Below are 16447 nucleotides of genomic sequence, written 5' to 3' on the forward strand. Positions count from 1 at the left end.
CCTCTCCATCCTGGCTTGATTGGCAACCCTCCCTCTCTCTTTTATTACTTTTGCAAGTCAGACAAAGTATTTGTCAACCTGCGTGTCAAGAGGACAATCTGTTTGTCACGTTGTGCCCGAAGCGATGAAATTATTGCTTCGTGCACCTTGGTTTTGCTGCACATTGGGTGCGGCAATCATGATAATGTGTATATTTACATGAAACTGGTCTGTGATGCAAAAAATATTGGGGACTACACATCTGCACCAAATTAGCCTATTGCGTGGTCCCATAAGCCAGGGGTGGCCGGGCTGGACTGGCCATATGGCATGCAGAACAGATGCCCCGAGGGCAGGCTTCTTTTGGGGCCAATGCAGTGCCATTTAATCCTCCCACATTCGTAAAACATGCATAGCAGGCCGATTGAACACATGTGATTGTGAGCGTGAATGGTTGTTCGTGTATATGTGCTCTGCCACTGGGTGGAAACCAGTACAGGATCTACTCTACTTGCCCGAAGACAGCTGCAATAGGCTCCAGCACACCCACAAGGCTCATGAGGATGATTGATTGAGAAAATGGGTGGATGGATTTTCAAACCATGATAAGCTAACAACATGACTGTGAAGTCAACATTTTTTCAAACCATCCACAGTCATGGTTTCATGAAAAAAGGAAACACATATCCATGCTCAGCATATTCATAACATAGGCAGGAAAAAAAAAAAGGTAAAACACAGCATTTAGAATTGTCACGTTTCGGTTTTGCGGTCTGGCCAGCAGGTGGAATGAGCGGTCTTCCTAGCACACCTGCTGGCAATCGTTAATCAATAGAGACACTATTTAAGGACTCCAACGTCCTACACCTGTTGTGGGAGTATTGTTTATGGCATTGCTATCCTCACTGGTCATTGACTTAGTGGCTTTTGACCTCGTCGTGATTTCGCGTATAGTTCTCGGTACCAAGTTTTGTGTAAGTACTCTTTTATTTTGATGATCTGGCTTTTTGTGCGTGTACAAAGTGTTACATTGTTTTTCGTTCATAGTTGCGGGCTTTACTTTCCTTTCTTGCTCTTTTGTGCAAGCACCTTTTGTTATTCGTTTGGATTTACCTCCTGGTCCTCGTTGTGGACCAGCGCTTTATGTTCTCGCCTTATTTTCGGTGCGATTTAGACATTAAATTGTCTGTCTTTACTTTGGAGACCTTGTTTCTGTCTACGTTTTTTGGATCCCCCTCCCAAACTCGGTTTATCCGAGTCCTTAACAAGAATTGATATGTCAACTGATCACCACCTGGTGGTGAGTCGGCTTCGAAGGTGGGGGAAGATGCCAGTTCGACCTGTCAGACCCAGACGTAATATGAGGGTTTGTTGGGAACATCTGACAGAATCCCCTGTTAGAAGAACTTTAAACTCCCACAGATGATTGAGTTTTCTCCACGTCCCAGGGAATGCGGGGGACATTGAGCCCGAGTGGGCTGCATTTCGTGCATCTATTGTTGAGGAAGCCAATTGGCGTAAGGTGGTCGGAGCCTGTCGTGGCGACACCCGCTGTACTCGCTGGTGGACACTGGCGGCTGAAAGAGTCCTATCACGTCTTTATGGCCTGTAGAACTCCATAAGCAGCATGCTGGCCAAGTGGAATGCAGCTTTAGCGGTCACCAAGGCAAAAACTCAGGCTTGCGAAGAGGTCAGTGAGGCCATAGAAGCCGACTTCCGGATGGCTTTGAGAAAATTTTGGTCCAGCATCTGACAGTTCAGGAGGAGGAAGCAGTGCAACATTAATACAGTGTACAGTGGAGATGGGGCGCTACCGACATTGTGAGTCGTGGGCAGAATACTTCGAAGACCTCCTCAACTCCACCAATACACCTTCCTTAGAGGAAGCAGTGTCTGGGGACTCTGAGGTGGCCTCTCCTAACTCTGGGGTTGAAGTCATCGATGTGGTTAAAAAGTTCCTCGGTGGCAAAACCCCGGGGGTGGATGAGATGTTGTGGGCCTGGTCTGGTTGACACGCCTCTGCAACATTGCGTGGTCAATGGGGAGAGTACTTCTCGATTGGCAGACCAGGGTGGTGGTCCCTTGTTTTAAGAAGGGGGACAGGAGGGTGTGTTCCGACTACAGAGGGATCACACTCCTCAGCCTTCCTTGTAAGGTCTATTCAGGGATGCTGGAGAGGAGGGTCCGTCGGGAAGTCGAGCCCCAGATACAGGAAGACCACTGGGGTTTTCGTCCCGGCCGTGGAACAGTGGACCAGCTCTGAACTCTTAGCAGGGTCCTCGAGGGTACATGGGAACTCTCCCAACCAGTCTACATGTGCTTTGTGGACTTGGAGAAGGCATTAGACCATGCCCCTCGGGGAGTTCTGGTGGGGGGTGCTTTGGGAGCATGGATACCGAACCCCTGATACGGGCTGTTCGGTCCCTATACCACCGGTGTTTGTTTCGCATTGCCGGCAGTTGGTTAGAATCGTTTCCAGTGAGGGTTGGACTCCGGCAAGGCTGCCCTTTGTCGCCAATTCTGTTCATAACTTTTATGGACAGAATTTCTAGGTGCAGCCGAGGCACTGATGAGGGTTCCGGTTTGGTGGCCTCAGTATTGCATCTCTGCTTTTTGCAGATGATGTAGTACTGTTGGCTCCTTCAAGCAGGGCTCTCCAACTCTTACTGGACAGCCAAGTGTGAAGCGGTTGGAATGAAAATCGGCACCTCCAAATCTGAAACAATGGTCCATAGTCGGAAAAGGGTGGAGTGCCCTCTCTGGGTCAGGGAGGAGATCTTGGCCAAAGTGGAGGAATTTAAGTATCTTGGGGTCTTGTTCACAAGTGAGGGCAGAAGGGAGTGAGAGATTGACAGGCGGATCGGTGCAACATCTGCTGTGATGCGGAATTTGTATCGGTCTATCATGGTGAAGAAGTAGCTGAGCCAAAAGGCGAAGCTCTCTATTTACGATGTCGATCTACGTTCCAACCCTCACCTATGGTCACGAGCTGGGGGGCATGACTGAAAGAACGAGATCTCGGATACAAGCGACCAAAATTTAGTGTCCTCCGCAGTGTGTCCGGGCTCTCCCTTAGAGATAAGGTGAGAAGCTCGGTCATCCGGGAGGGGCTCAGAGTCGAGCCGCTTCTCCTCCCCATTGAGAGGAGCCAGGTGAGGTGGCTCGGTCATCTGATTAGGATGCCTCCTGGACACCTCCCTGGTGAAGTGTTCCACCATGTCCCACCAGCAGGAGGCCCCGGAGGTGTCCCATGACACGCTGGAGAGAAGATGACCCCAGCTGGCCTGGGAATGCCTCAGGATCCCCTGGGAAGAGGTGGCAGGGGAGACTGGAAGTCTGGGTTTGTTCCTTAAAGCTGCTTCCCCCACGACCCGACCCCAGATAATGGATGGTGGCTGGATGGATGGATGAATGGTGCATTAATTGCAGAGTGCAAAATTGTGTCAGCTCTGATTGGCTATTAACCAGCAAATGCATGATGTGGGAATATATAAGCAAAGCAAATAAAATGGCATTATCGAGTAAATAAAGCTCAGCAAAACATTACTTTTTATTTAGATTGATGCTGCTTGTATAATAACGTGTTGAGCAAGGATCTGTATTTTTTTGCATTTTTATTTCATAAAACTCTGAATTGTGAATGGTTTGACAAACAATGACTTTTCAGTTACAGAGGAGTCTATGAGAATTTGTAGGTGTGCGTGGAAGTGTCAAATCCTGGTCCAGCAAGTAAACATCCTGTCACGGTTTGGCTTTAACCACAAATGCTTCTACTCAACCGGTATGTAAACGAGTCACTCTTGATCTGGATTTGACACCTCTGGATATGCTTGCGTGAGTGCAGCTCATTTAAATCAAAATGCCAGGGCTGACTTTTTTGTGCCAGTTGAGCCCTCGGAGTGGACGATTCATTTTTTCTAAAGGGCCATGTGAGAAACTAAAATATTTGTCGAAGGCTACATTAACATGCCAACTTCAACTGTGTTTCATGTGAATTTAACCATCTATTTTGCTGTCTGCTATTGTGTGAATGCACAATGGCTGCCACATCCGGCCATCTCAGATCACAGATTTCTCGGGTGCATTGCAAAAACGTAACAAGGCTCCCTCAAGTAGCATTAATGGTAGAGACAGTCGCACAACATGACCATTTGTAAAACGACAAGAAAAAAATAACTCTAAAAAGAGGCATTTTAGCATTTTAAACAATAGGAGAAAAAGCATAGGTGTGTATATATATATATACACACGATTAGCATTTTCAAAAAACCTGTTGCAAATCATGAAATGTCATTTGGCCCACGTAAAAATACCACTTTAGAACTATTTTTTCTCAGAAATAATTCCCAGTATTATCTTTAAGATGATGACTGCCAATAATTCAAATACGCCTATCAGTAAAATTGATCCCCCTATTGAAATTCAATGAAGGATGTCTAAACTGTTATTCATTCAGCTACATTAAAATGGCTCATAATCTAAGTCTTTCACGATTTTGCCAGGAATCAGGTTTAGCAAGCAAGTTGTTTTGCCGCACGAACCTGTTCTGTAAGGCTTTCAAGACATACTTTTTAAAATGAGAGCGGGTTGTCAGACAATTATCAGCCTTAATGTCGTTATTAACATCAGTGATGGTAGGATGTGACTGGGTTTTGTGAACAGTGTCCTCCATTCCATCCCTAATGAGCTGAATCTTCTGGGTAAAAAATTGCATGAAATCATGAGATGAATGGGGGGGATCTTGAGGTCGGTTGCTGTTGCGTCAGCATTGCCGCTGTATCAAAGAAAACGTTCGGGTTGGTTTTACTGAGACCAATTATTATGGAGAAGTAATTATTTTTAGCAAAATCAAGAGCTTCTTTGTGTATGAGCAAGCTATCGCACCATGTCTGACGAAGACCTCAGATTGAGTCGCCCTCCATCTGCGTTCAAGCTTCCTACATGATTGATTAAGTAAACAGGTTTCCCCTGTAAGCCACTGAGTAATCCTTTTAGAACGAGTTTTAAGTCTTAATGATGCTATGGAGTCGAGTGTAATTAACAGAACAGCATTCGTGAGATTCTCAATCAAACCGAAATCAGAAGGAAGGGAATCTTTTGCCAGAGGCAGTAGCTCAGAGAGTGCAGTCATTGTTGAACAAATATTGTAGCAGTTTTCTCTGTTTGTGGTCAAGACAGTGACAATGGGCCACGACTTCAAATCTTTTGAAGTAATGGTCAGACATAAGAGTGTTTGTTCGTTTGTTTGTTTTATTGAGCATATATAGTACAATAACAGGTTGACATAGGTCAAACAAAATTATAAAAGGAAAATTAGAAATAGTTAAAAGAGAAAAAAAACACACATCACAGTTATATGCTCAAAGGAGTAGGAAGAAGTAAATAACTTATCTAGTCCTACACCTTATTATGTAACTGAATTGTTATTGTATATGGTAAAACCATTTCATTTGAGGTCCCTAAGCCCTAGTTTAGTACCAAATCTACCAAGTCTAAAGCATTACCATTTTATGCATTGCTTCATCTATTTATCTACGTGAAAAAAAGTATCAATTATTCTCAAAAATACCAAGGTAAGTATTTTGACGAGAGAATTATGTGAAGGTTAAGGTCACCCAAAATACCGGTAAGTAGATGATGTGCGCGAGTCACCAAGTCAGCCACAAATTCAGAAATTGCATCTAAAAAGGCAGAATAAAGGGTAGGGGGTGGTAAATAACCACAAGATAAAACTGTAATGAGGTGGTGGCTTGCAAAATACCCACTGGTGGTGAATTAGTAAGTACAGTAAAATGTCTTGTTGAATCTACATAAAAAACGATGTGTGTTTTAAAACTCGAACATAGGGTCCAGAGACAATCATTCAATGAAGAATAAACTTTCTGGCGAGAGCACAAGTCCTAGCTTTGTTCTTCTTTGTGATCTCTGATTGCGTTATAGCCAACATGTGTCACTCTACCTGAGTAGCGAGTGTTATTAGCCTTCTGCTGGTATCTTGGCCTGTTGTGAACCAGCCCCCTAAGGCTAGCTTCAATGTTGGGTGCTCTGGCCACAGAGATACACATTACAGTGGTTAGGTTTTCAGCTTATTGCTACGGGTGATGGAGTGCGGGAGCCGGTACACAGAGGTGAAATCGGACTCCAATGCATCCTCACAGGCTCACCACAATCAGCAAGTGGCTTAGAGCCAATGCTAACTTTCAGGTTGGTACAACATCTCCAGTGAACAAATTATTCTGCTTGGAATGAGAAGAGTGGAAAAAAACGGAAGTGAGGGGAACTAGTAAAAAACAATAAAGTTCATTCGTCTCTCCAGTGTCTCTCCACCAAACACTGTGTCGCGACCGGGAAGTGGAATCTCAAGGTCACCACAAGCCTTGACAGTTTGTGTTGCCGTTTCAATCCAATCTGCGATGAATTTCAGAAACAGTCGTGCTGGCTTTTGTATTTAAACTACTTTAGCAATCATGAGGATGAGCAATACTTTAGCAAACAGACTGTTTCTTGAACCAATCAGATTCCACATTCACGCTCCACAGGCCAGCTAGCTGGCGCTGGATGAGATCAGCATTTTCCATCCTCTGATTGGTTGGTCAGAAAAAAACACATCTCTAGTGATCTGCATGTATCCACCTGTCACGCTTATAGCGCCGATATGTGTGATTATGCCTATGATGAGGAACAATGCAAGAACTAAAAAACAAAGAAGCCATCCGTTTTGAATACCGCTTGTCAAATCTAGAACTTGACAACATCCATCTATCCATTTTCCGATCCACTTTATCTTCACAAGGGTCACGGGGGGTGGTGGTGCTGGTGCCTATCCCAGCTGTCTTCGGGCAGTAGGCGGGGGACACCCTGAACCGATTGCCAGCCAATCGCAGGGCACACAGAGACAAACAACCATCCACGCTCACACTCACACCTAGGGACAATTTAGAGTGTTCAATCAGCCTGCCACGCATGTTTTTGGAATGTGGGAGGAAACCGGAGCACCCGGAGAAAACCCACGCAGGCCCGGGGAGAGCATGCAAACTCCACACAGGGAGGCTGGAGCTGGAATTGAACCCACAACCTCTGCACTGTGAGGTCAACGCGCTACCCACTGGACCACCCCATATATATATATATATATATATCAACACTCATGCAAAGAAAAGGTTGGTGTTGGTGCAAAAAAAGGTAAAGTATAATATAACATACATTTTTAATGTAAGTATAAATACATTTCTTGCATACTCTTGTGTTGTTTATTTTTTTTAGAGATATCTTTTAGATATTCTTTATTTTTTCTACATATGATTTTGTGTAATGAGCAGAGAAATCATATTTTATTATCACCCCAATATACAATGTTGTGACTGACCAAGATTGTATGCCTTAATTTACGACTTGCATGAACCAAGTAATGACTTCACTTGAATTGTTTGAAATTTTCTGGTGACTTGAATTTTTTCCACCTGTCACTTGAAGGTTACGACTTGAGACTTATTTGCAACTTGCATATTTGTGATTTACTCCCATCTCTGGTTAAGACGTGCTTGTCATAGGTGAGCAGAAAGATATGTGCTGGCCTGAGTCCTTGTTTTTCTCTTTACTAGACTGACAAAGTAACAAGTGCTTGCAGTTGATAGCGTGAAAGATGCAAACAAATATTTTTAGAAAATTACCAAAAGAACCATGCAGGGAATGTTTTAAATGGCGATGTTGAGTCGCTCTCTGTGATTTTTTTTTAAATCATAAAATACAAGTTTCCTTGGATTGGTATGCCCAAATCAACCAATGAGTTACAAAAAAATAAAAATAAAACCCCAGACATTCAAACAAACAGATGAGTCAGACTTTTTTTAGCTTATAAAAAGACTCAGAGAACCAAAAAAATTCATTACTTGATGTTTCACTGCATTGCAATTCTGTGAGGTTATCTGCATAGACGAAACTTTTTATTAAGGCCAAGGTACTATAAAAGAAGTTTGCTCTTTGATTTTAATGTAGCAACACTGTAACTGCAGTGTACATATGTCACTTGCCACAACTTTCTTTTTTCATCATGCTCCAACAGTAATTATACTGGCGTGACATTCAACAGTTTGTGCTTGCTTTCCGCCAACAAATTAAACGTACTGTAATTATCTGCTGCATTCAACTACCGGTAATTTCTGTTTGAAGGGTTCATTCTCATCACCCTACGGGGATAAAATGAAGAATGTTTTCTGGTAAACAGTCTCATCTCACAAGGTGGCAGGAGTTATTCAATCCGACAAGAGTGTGTATCACGCTGTCTGGTCTCCAGACTCTATATCAAATCTTCGTAAAGCCTTTGAGACCTCCGGGGAAGTCGGTTTTATTGAGAGTGTTTGATTGGCCCCGGTCTCACTTGGTTTGCCCCTCTGGAAATCACAGCCATAAATTTTGGTGTTGCTACAATCTAACCAAACACCTTCACACGTCTGTCTTGCAAGCAAACTGTTATTAAGAAAGAAAAGCTCAGAGAGTGGATCATCTTCCTTCTGTCTGCCATATTTTGTAGGTTTTTTTGGGGGGGACCTAAAGGCCCCATTCTGCCATGCCCACTCCCTCCTTGCGCTTCTCCAGTAAAAAAAAAAAAAAAAAGTCCATTAGAGGTGCTCTGTGGTGAATAAATGGTGCCATTAGCTTGATGCCTGTGCTCTCCCTGTGGTTATTATACAGCAGTACTCTCATCTGCTTCCCTCTCTTGTTGTCTTCCTCTCAACTGCCCCACATGTTTGTGAACATCATGTTCGTCGGAGGAATAGTTCCTGCAAATAAGGGCAAATTGAGCCTCTCACGGCTCGACTCACGTAACGTCAGGAAACACTCAACAGATGTGCTGATTCCGTGGAACAAGGATTATCAGGGGCTTTGTGTCCCAAGACTTGCATGGGTTTCATACAAAAACACGGCATACGGTCAAATCCTGACAACCAAAAAAAATCCACATGCATGAATCCCTGCGTAAGAATGAAGCCAAGAATAATTCTTTCGTGCAACTCAATGCTGAGCTAGATTATATACTTTAGATAGATGAAAGGAAAGGTTGTTGATGTTGTCTAATATCTTCAGGTTTCAAACCTCATGTCGTCTTTTACCAAAAGGATCATCTTTGGATGAAAAAACGTCGACACAATTTCCTTTTGCCTTCAGCGGTTGACGTCGATGTTAAGGTAACATCACTTCATCTCATTCGTGAATAGAGGAGAGGACTGGGGAGAGTTTTGCATGACTAGTTGACAGTTGAAACAAACATGTTCGGACAATTGTCACAAACCATCCTGGTCCTCTGTTACTTAGATGTACATCTTCACAATCACTTTTTTTTTTTTTACTGAACCCAAAACAATGTTTGCATTGCTGTGATGTTAGCTTAGCTGTCTGTGTTTTTGTTTTTTGTTTTTTTGGTGAAGTAAAACCATTGTTTTGTCTTTCTCAAATTATGGATGTATGTTTTGTACACACACACACACACATACACTCACACAAATCGGATATGATCTCACATCATCTTTTGCTACGATTTCTGTGATCGAAGTGTTGTTGTGTTTTCATGACAAGATTTTACATTGCACCAACGGGTATCAGAACAGACATCCCTGTTATGTGTTTGTTTCATATTGTCCATTCAATTAAACACGGCAACACACCACTTCCATCTCACTTTTATTCTACTGTATTATGAATTTTCTTCAACCTTTGTGGAGAATTGCACTCCATTGTGCGCTATTCTGAATGTGTTTTTTCCATGCTTCAATTAATGACTATGTCAAGGCAGTTAATCATACCATTTGCATCTACAACCTCACTCAATGCACTGTGCGTAGATCTTCACGACAGAGACACTGAAGGCAAAGTGAACTTTTTTATAGATTTTTTTTTTTACATTCGTGAGCCCAAAAGCTTGCAAAGTAACAAGCGAACAAAGTAATTTGACTGTGACAGTGTCCTCCCAAATATTTGTGCAGAGCTAAGTGCTGTCGTGTGTCGGTCCGCACCTAACAGCGGCACACATTTTTCCGCCTGAAGCTGACTACAGACACTTTAGCGCATACTGTTTGAACAAATGTATTTAACGGGTGAAGATTGAGAAAGCCTTCAGTGGACAAGCCCACACTGCCCTACATCCGGGCAGGTGGGCTCCATTTTTTATGTACATTGAAATTCAGCAGCCTTGTTTAGATATTCTTCTCTGTATTTTGTCCCTTGTCAGGAAATTTTCTAAATGACTCACAAGGTGTGAATGGGAGTGGAAATGTTTGTATATCCACATGTGCTCTTCGATTGACCCGTAAACCGGTCCACCCCGCATCTCACCTAAAGTCAGCTGTGGCAGTCTCAAGGTCACCCGTGACCTTCAACAGAACAAGTGGTGCAGAAAATGGATGGTTGGATGCGCTCCGCCCAGACTGGTTCGTTATATGTCATACAGAGAGGGAATGAATTGTAAGAATGAACCAGAGTTTGCATTCAAAGACAGTACAAAATTCAACAATTTGCAACTGTAAAATGAATAATTCCATATTAAAATTTTGTTCAGTGCTTTGTTACAGCTGCAGCTGTTGTGAAAGCGCTATATAAATCAGGGTGTATTGTATTGTAAAAAAAACAACTGCTTGGATTTCCATATATCGCTTTTAAGGCCCACCTTTTTAGATACACAGATGGTCGAAGAGATGCTACAATTAGGATGATCCATGGGAAATCTCTCAATGCGACAAGCTGGAGGAAGCCGTCTGCTGCCGCTCGCTGTTCTCCGAGACGGGCTGAGTCCTCAGCACACTGTTTGGCTCCCAAGGGTCATTGTCTCTACTCCGGAAATTTCATCACCTATACATGAGAGCATCCAGCATCTGCCTGGATTCTAGATCTGAGGAGTCATTGTCAAGTAAACCCTTGAACAATTCACACACATAAACATGACCATAGTTAAACAACGCTTATATTCCCCCCCCCCCCGACATATTGAATTTTGGTGCAAAATTAACAGTCTTCTGGGATTAAAGTCCAAAATTATTTTCTTACTCATAGTTATCATTGTGTGGCGGCCCGGTAGTCCAGTGGTTAGCACGTCGGCTTCACAGTGCAGAGGTACCGGGTTCGATTCCAGCTCCGGCCTCCCTGAGTGGAGTTTGCATGTGTGGGTTTTCTCCGGGTGCTCCGGTTTCCTCCCACATTCCAAAAACATGCGTGGCAGGCTGAGTGAACACTCTAAATTGTCCCTAGGTGTGAGTGTGAGTGCGAATGGTTGTTCGTTTCTGTGTGCCCTGCGATTGGCTGGCAACCGATTCAGGGTGTCCCCCGCCTACTGCCTGAAGACGGCTGGGATAGGCTCCAGCACCCCCGCGACCCTAGTGAGGATCAAGCGGCTCGGAAGATGAATGAATGAGTTATCATTGTCACTGATCACGTGGGTCAATGTAATGTTTCACATTATTGGGTTAGTTGTAGCACATGCAAGTTTTTTCTGTCACACTTTTATTTCCAGGTTTTACGACTAGATTATGGGCATGGGTAAATTAGATTTAGTCAATAAAAATCCATGGTAATCTAAAAATAATGGTTCACTCGCCTAACTGGTGAGGTTTCAATTCCCACTCAATGACAGTGTGAATGTGAATATGAAAGTGGGTGTGTCTCTGTATGTGCCCTGTGACTGACAACCAGCACTAGGTGTTGAGAGCCTTTGATTGTAGCTAAATTCACAAGTGTTTGCTAGTATTATTTGTGTTATTTTAGGGAAAACTCCCCTGTTTTCAATAGAGCATGAATATGCAAACCTACAAAGTCAACAGTACCCATCTGGTTTCCAAAGTTATGAAACTCCCCTGTTTTCAATAGAGCATGAATATGCAAACCTACACAGTTTGTCGTTTTTACTTGCAACATTTTTCGAACAAAGTCAACTACCCATCTGGTTTCGGTAGTTATGAAACTCATATATACGACTCTGAAGGGTACTGGTAATGGTGCACAGGTGCCCAGGAGGTGCACATTTATGTATTGTTTCTTTATCAAAAGATCATGCATAGTCGTCTGGTCCGCATTTAACGTGTACCTCAGGAGACCCATATTGAAGTATCGATGGAGAAAGAGAGTAATAATGTAAAGTTTGACAAATATCTCATGTTCCCATTTTTGTGTGTTTTCTTGTACTTGCCAAAACAATCCCCCTTGTAACATTTTAGTGTCCGCCGCCATGTTGGGAATGGATGTGACGTCAAGTCATTGACTTGGCCGTCCGTCCCTTGCACCCACCAGTAGATGTTGAGTGATGACGCTAGATCAGATTGCAAATTTGTAAATCTGCGATTGTCTGGTAACAAGTTCAGGGTGTACCCCACGTCTCGCCCAAAGACAGCTGGGATAGGCTCCAGCACGCCCGCAACCGTCCTGAGGATAAAGCGGCTCGGATAATAGATGGATGATTAATATTAGTACCGCACCAGCCATGAACATCACCTCTCGCTCGTCTCTCCCAACTCGGAATGTTCAAAAAGGAAGACACATTTCATTTAATGATAATAACTTTAATGGTTCAAATTGTGTGTGCATATTTTCTTCAGACAGGTTCATGCCACCAAAACTGTAACTATATAGCATGCTGAGGTTTTTCACAATCTACTGATGGAGACAAATAGTGCAAGCGTGCATAGCTAATTGTGAACACTTTCTTTTCAAGTGTAACAAAATGCTGAAAAAACATCTCAAATGCTATAGTGTATAGCAGGGGTGCCCAAACTTTTTGGATCGAAGATCTACTTTTTGATCAACTAACCTCACGGGATCTACCCTTACCGGCGCGCGCACGCACACACACACACACACACAAATTTAAGATTTACCTGCTTTATTTTTTTTATTTTTTTATTTTTTTAGTGAAAATGAGACTGATTAGTGTGCAGTGTATATTAACACAAAAAAAATATATTACTAACATGTACAAAGACACACAAATGGTTGTTTGTTTTTTTTCTTCTCGACACTCCTCGGATCTACTTGGGACCTGTCTTAGATCTACCGGTAGATCAGGATCTACCTAATGGGCACCCCTGGTGTATAGCGTCCCTTCGCGATCTTCAAATTGCATGGGTGCTTTCTATTTTCAAAGGTTATTACGAATAGGACCGAAGCCATCAACAAGTCCAACCGGTTTCTTTCGGTCTTAAGTATCATTTTACTACTTAAATATTTTTTGTTACAAACACATACAGTATCTCGCGTTTAGCACAATGGAGATCAACATGTATGACCTTAAACTGTTTTTATTTTATATTTGGGTGGGGGGGGTGTTGAAAAGACAAGTATATTTATAAAATAGTGAGGAAGGCCTTTATGATGAAAGGAAGGAAATATTTTCAGTCACAAACTCAGTGAAGTAAAAAGTGAACATTTAAGCATGTAAGTGGAATCGTTTCTGCAGTTTTCATAAAACAGCTGAACATTTGCTGATGTTACATGACAAAGTCAAGCCTTTACTTGAAAAGACGCAGAAGGCCCCTTTATGCAGGAGTCAACTTTTCAGTATACTCGGGATCCACACTCAGTTTGACCTCCTTGTTTTTTCTTCGTCTGGACCGTGAGGCCACTTGCTTGCGCTTCTGTATATTTTTTGTCCTCTTCATTACAATCACGGCAACAATCAGTCCAACCACCACTATCACGATTGCTACTGCAACAATAGCAAACTCAGAATTGCTGGAAGTTTTTTCGGACAGAAACAATTTGGTTTCCTGTTTAAATATGCACCGAGGTGTTTCATACCAGTATTGTCCATCACCATATTCTGTGTTTTCGTTATCATAGTCATCCGCGTAGTCATAGTCAAAGTCTGCAGAATCTGTTTCTCCCAATGCAACGCACCAGTAAAAGACTGCATCTTTCATATTAACCTTAGACAGTCTCAGTGAGAGTGTGCCTTCTGACAGAGACATCCTGCCCCTCAGGTCCTCTGGGACTTCTATCGTCTCATCGCTGGAGTCGAGTATGAGCTTATGGTCACCTGCTGAGTCTTGGCGGAACCAAAGCACTCTCTTAGGATCCTCGTGGTCAACTTCACATTCCAGCAAGATATTCGCACCTTCAGTACACAGTTTTTCTTTGGGATGCCTTAGTGGGCATAGAGAGAGCGAGTATTGCAGGTCAAGTGTCGCTGCGACACACGAGTACTCGCCACTGTGTTTGTTAGAAACAACAGGAATCACCAGTGAGTATTGTTCCTGTTTGTCTGATAAGTACATCTCATTGTTCCTCACGCTGCTCACATTTATGTTCCCCAGTGGTGTCTCCCATCGCTGGCTACTGCTTTCAAAGGGACAAATCAGTTCCACTCTGTCCCCCACTGAGGCAAAGATTGTTCTCCTCTCACTGTGGACAGGTTGGTACATATTCTGAAAACTGCGACACTCCGTTCCATCAGTCACCAGGCAGTAGAACTGTTGCTTTTGTTTCATCAAAGTGTTGTCCAGTAGGAGCAATGTCCCATTGTCTCTTACCGTCACAGAACCCCCCAGCTCACTCACCAGTGGGTCTAGTGACACACGAGTATCTAAGAAGAGCTGGAGTCTGTTCGACTGCTGCACGTCATAATACCAGCGCACGGACATTCCCTCCATGACTCGGGAAGAACTGTTGCACAGCAGCTCAGTCTGGCCACCTCTCTCATCTGCAATGACCTTTTTGGCTTCAATCTCCTCGTTGCACATGATGAGTAGCTGCGAGTGGTGACTGACTCGTGTTTGATTCTGCCAGCACTCCCGTCTATAAATCCCAGAGTCCACATGCGTGAGCTGACGGAGCTGCAGCCCGAGCAGCTGATTGTGATTGCTGATGTGGACGCGACCCCGGAGGTGTGCAGGAGAGGCGGAGGGATCACGGTCATCTGAAGAGTTGCCAAGCAGCTGGTCTCCTTCTGGCCCACCTCTATAAACAACCATATAGTCCACTCCAAAACAATAACCCAACTCGATGGTGGCATTAATTGCTCTGATCGCGGGATCTGGCTCTTCACTGTACACCTGATGAAGGAGAGAAAAAATGGAAATTTGGAAGAATACAAAGAGACCCATGTTGCTTCACACACTGTGTTTATCACAGACTGAGAGTTGTGGCGACACTCAACCTCATATAAAGCATTTACCTCGTGTTGTCACGCCCTCTGGGAAAATGTCTGTCTTCCTCTTCGACATTCTTCTCCAGTAGAGTGCCGCCGAACATACCTGTAAACAAATATCCGTGGTGGAATGCAGGAAGATAAGTTTAGACACTCACTCACACACACACACACACACACACACACACAGACACACACACACACACACACACACACACACACACTTTATAATCATTTAGTAATAACGTCTAAAACAACCAACTCTTCTGTGAGCACCATATTCTAATATTTTAATGCAGTACATCAATAATGGCTATGTTGGATGATTGAATAATGAATACATTTTCCAGTGAAGTACACATTTCCATTGTGAGCAGTTAATATTCAACTTTTTATCTGTGACAAGTCAAGTCATGTGCAATTTAGCCAAATAAAGAAGTGGTGTCTCCTTTCATCAAGTGCAACCTTGAAGAACAGGTTCAACCCAAAGAGTTATTACAAAGGCACTTTTGGGAACTTTTTATAGCGTCACACAAGAAAGAATATTATTTCATGTTGACACAGTGAATTATATATTTGATTTATGTTTCATGTTATTAATTTGTGACATATGACTGCAGAGTACCGTATGTACAAATACTTGTGATGGTCGAATTACCTGATCCATCAAAACGTAGTGACCACTTCATCATGTGAATCATGATAAAAAAAACCTCTGTAGAGCCAACAATCAAGAACAACTTGTGTTTTTATTTTTCTTGAAAGGGTATATAACTGTTTGTCCTTTGCAAAACAAGAATATTGCTATAGGAGAGACTATATACTGTATGTGTATATATATAAATATATATATATATATATATATATATATATATATATATATATATATATATATATATATATATATATATATATATATATATATATATATATATATATATATATATATATATATATATATTTTTTTTTTTTACCGAGTTCTTATGATCAGTTGCAGATCTGTACTACAGCGCAATTTAAATTTTATTTTCTGCATCGGAGGATAGAAAGAGGATCAAAGTGTTTTTTGTACAAACAAGATGCCAGTTTATGTCTGACTCACAGCTGAAAGGTTCTGGGTTTGAGCTTGGCTAACGCCCTTCTGTGTGGAGACTGTGTGCTCTCGCTTTGCCTGTGTGGACTTTTTCTGGATTTCAAAACATGCGTGTTAGGTTACTTGAAAACCCAAAATTGCCCTTCGGGCTGAGTCTGAATTCATATGGTTGTTTGTCTCTATGTGCCCCCTGACCAGCCCAAGGTGTGCCTTTGGGATAAGCTCCAACTCACGCACAAACTCAATGGATA

The 16447-nt window shown here is 42.7% G+C and overlaps 1 protein-coding gene and 1 long non-coding RNA gene across 3 annotated transcripts in view; one reads left to right on the plus strand and one right to left on the minus strand.

Moving 5' to 3' along the window:
• Positions 1-16447, plus strand: part of mterf2 (mitochondrial transcription termination factor 2) — a 95137-nt gene that overhangs the window by 69729 nt on the left and 8961 nt on the right. The gene's annotated exons all lie outside the window — the stretch shown is intronic.
• The window catches only part of LOC127598207 (uncharacterized), a 57156-nt gene continuing 41437 nt past the window's right edge, over positions 729-16447 (minus strand). The window contains exon 3 of the long non-coding RNA XR_007961874.1: positions 729-962. This is a non-coding gene — a long non-coding RNA (uncharacterized LOC127598207). The remainder of the gene's footprint in view (positions 963-16447) is intronic.

The sequence above is a fragment of the Hippocampus zosterae genome, chromosome 3 (assembly GCF_025434085.1).
Source record: "Hippocampus zosterae strain Florida chromosome 3, ASM2543408v3, whole genome shotgun sequence".
NCBI classification, from domain to species: domain Eukaryota; kingdom Metazoa; phylum Chordata; class Actinopteri; order Syngnathiformes; family Syngnathidae; genus Hippocampus; species Hippocampus zosterae.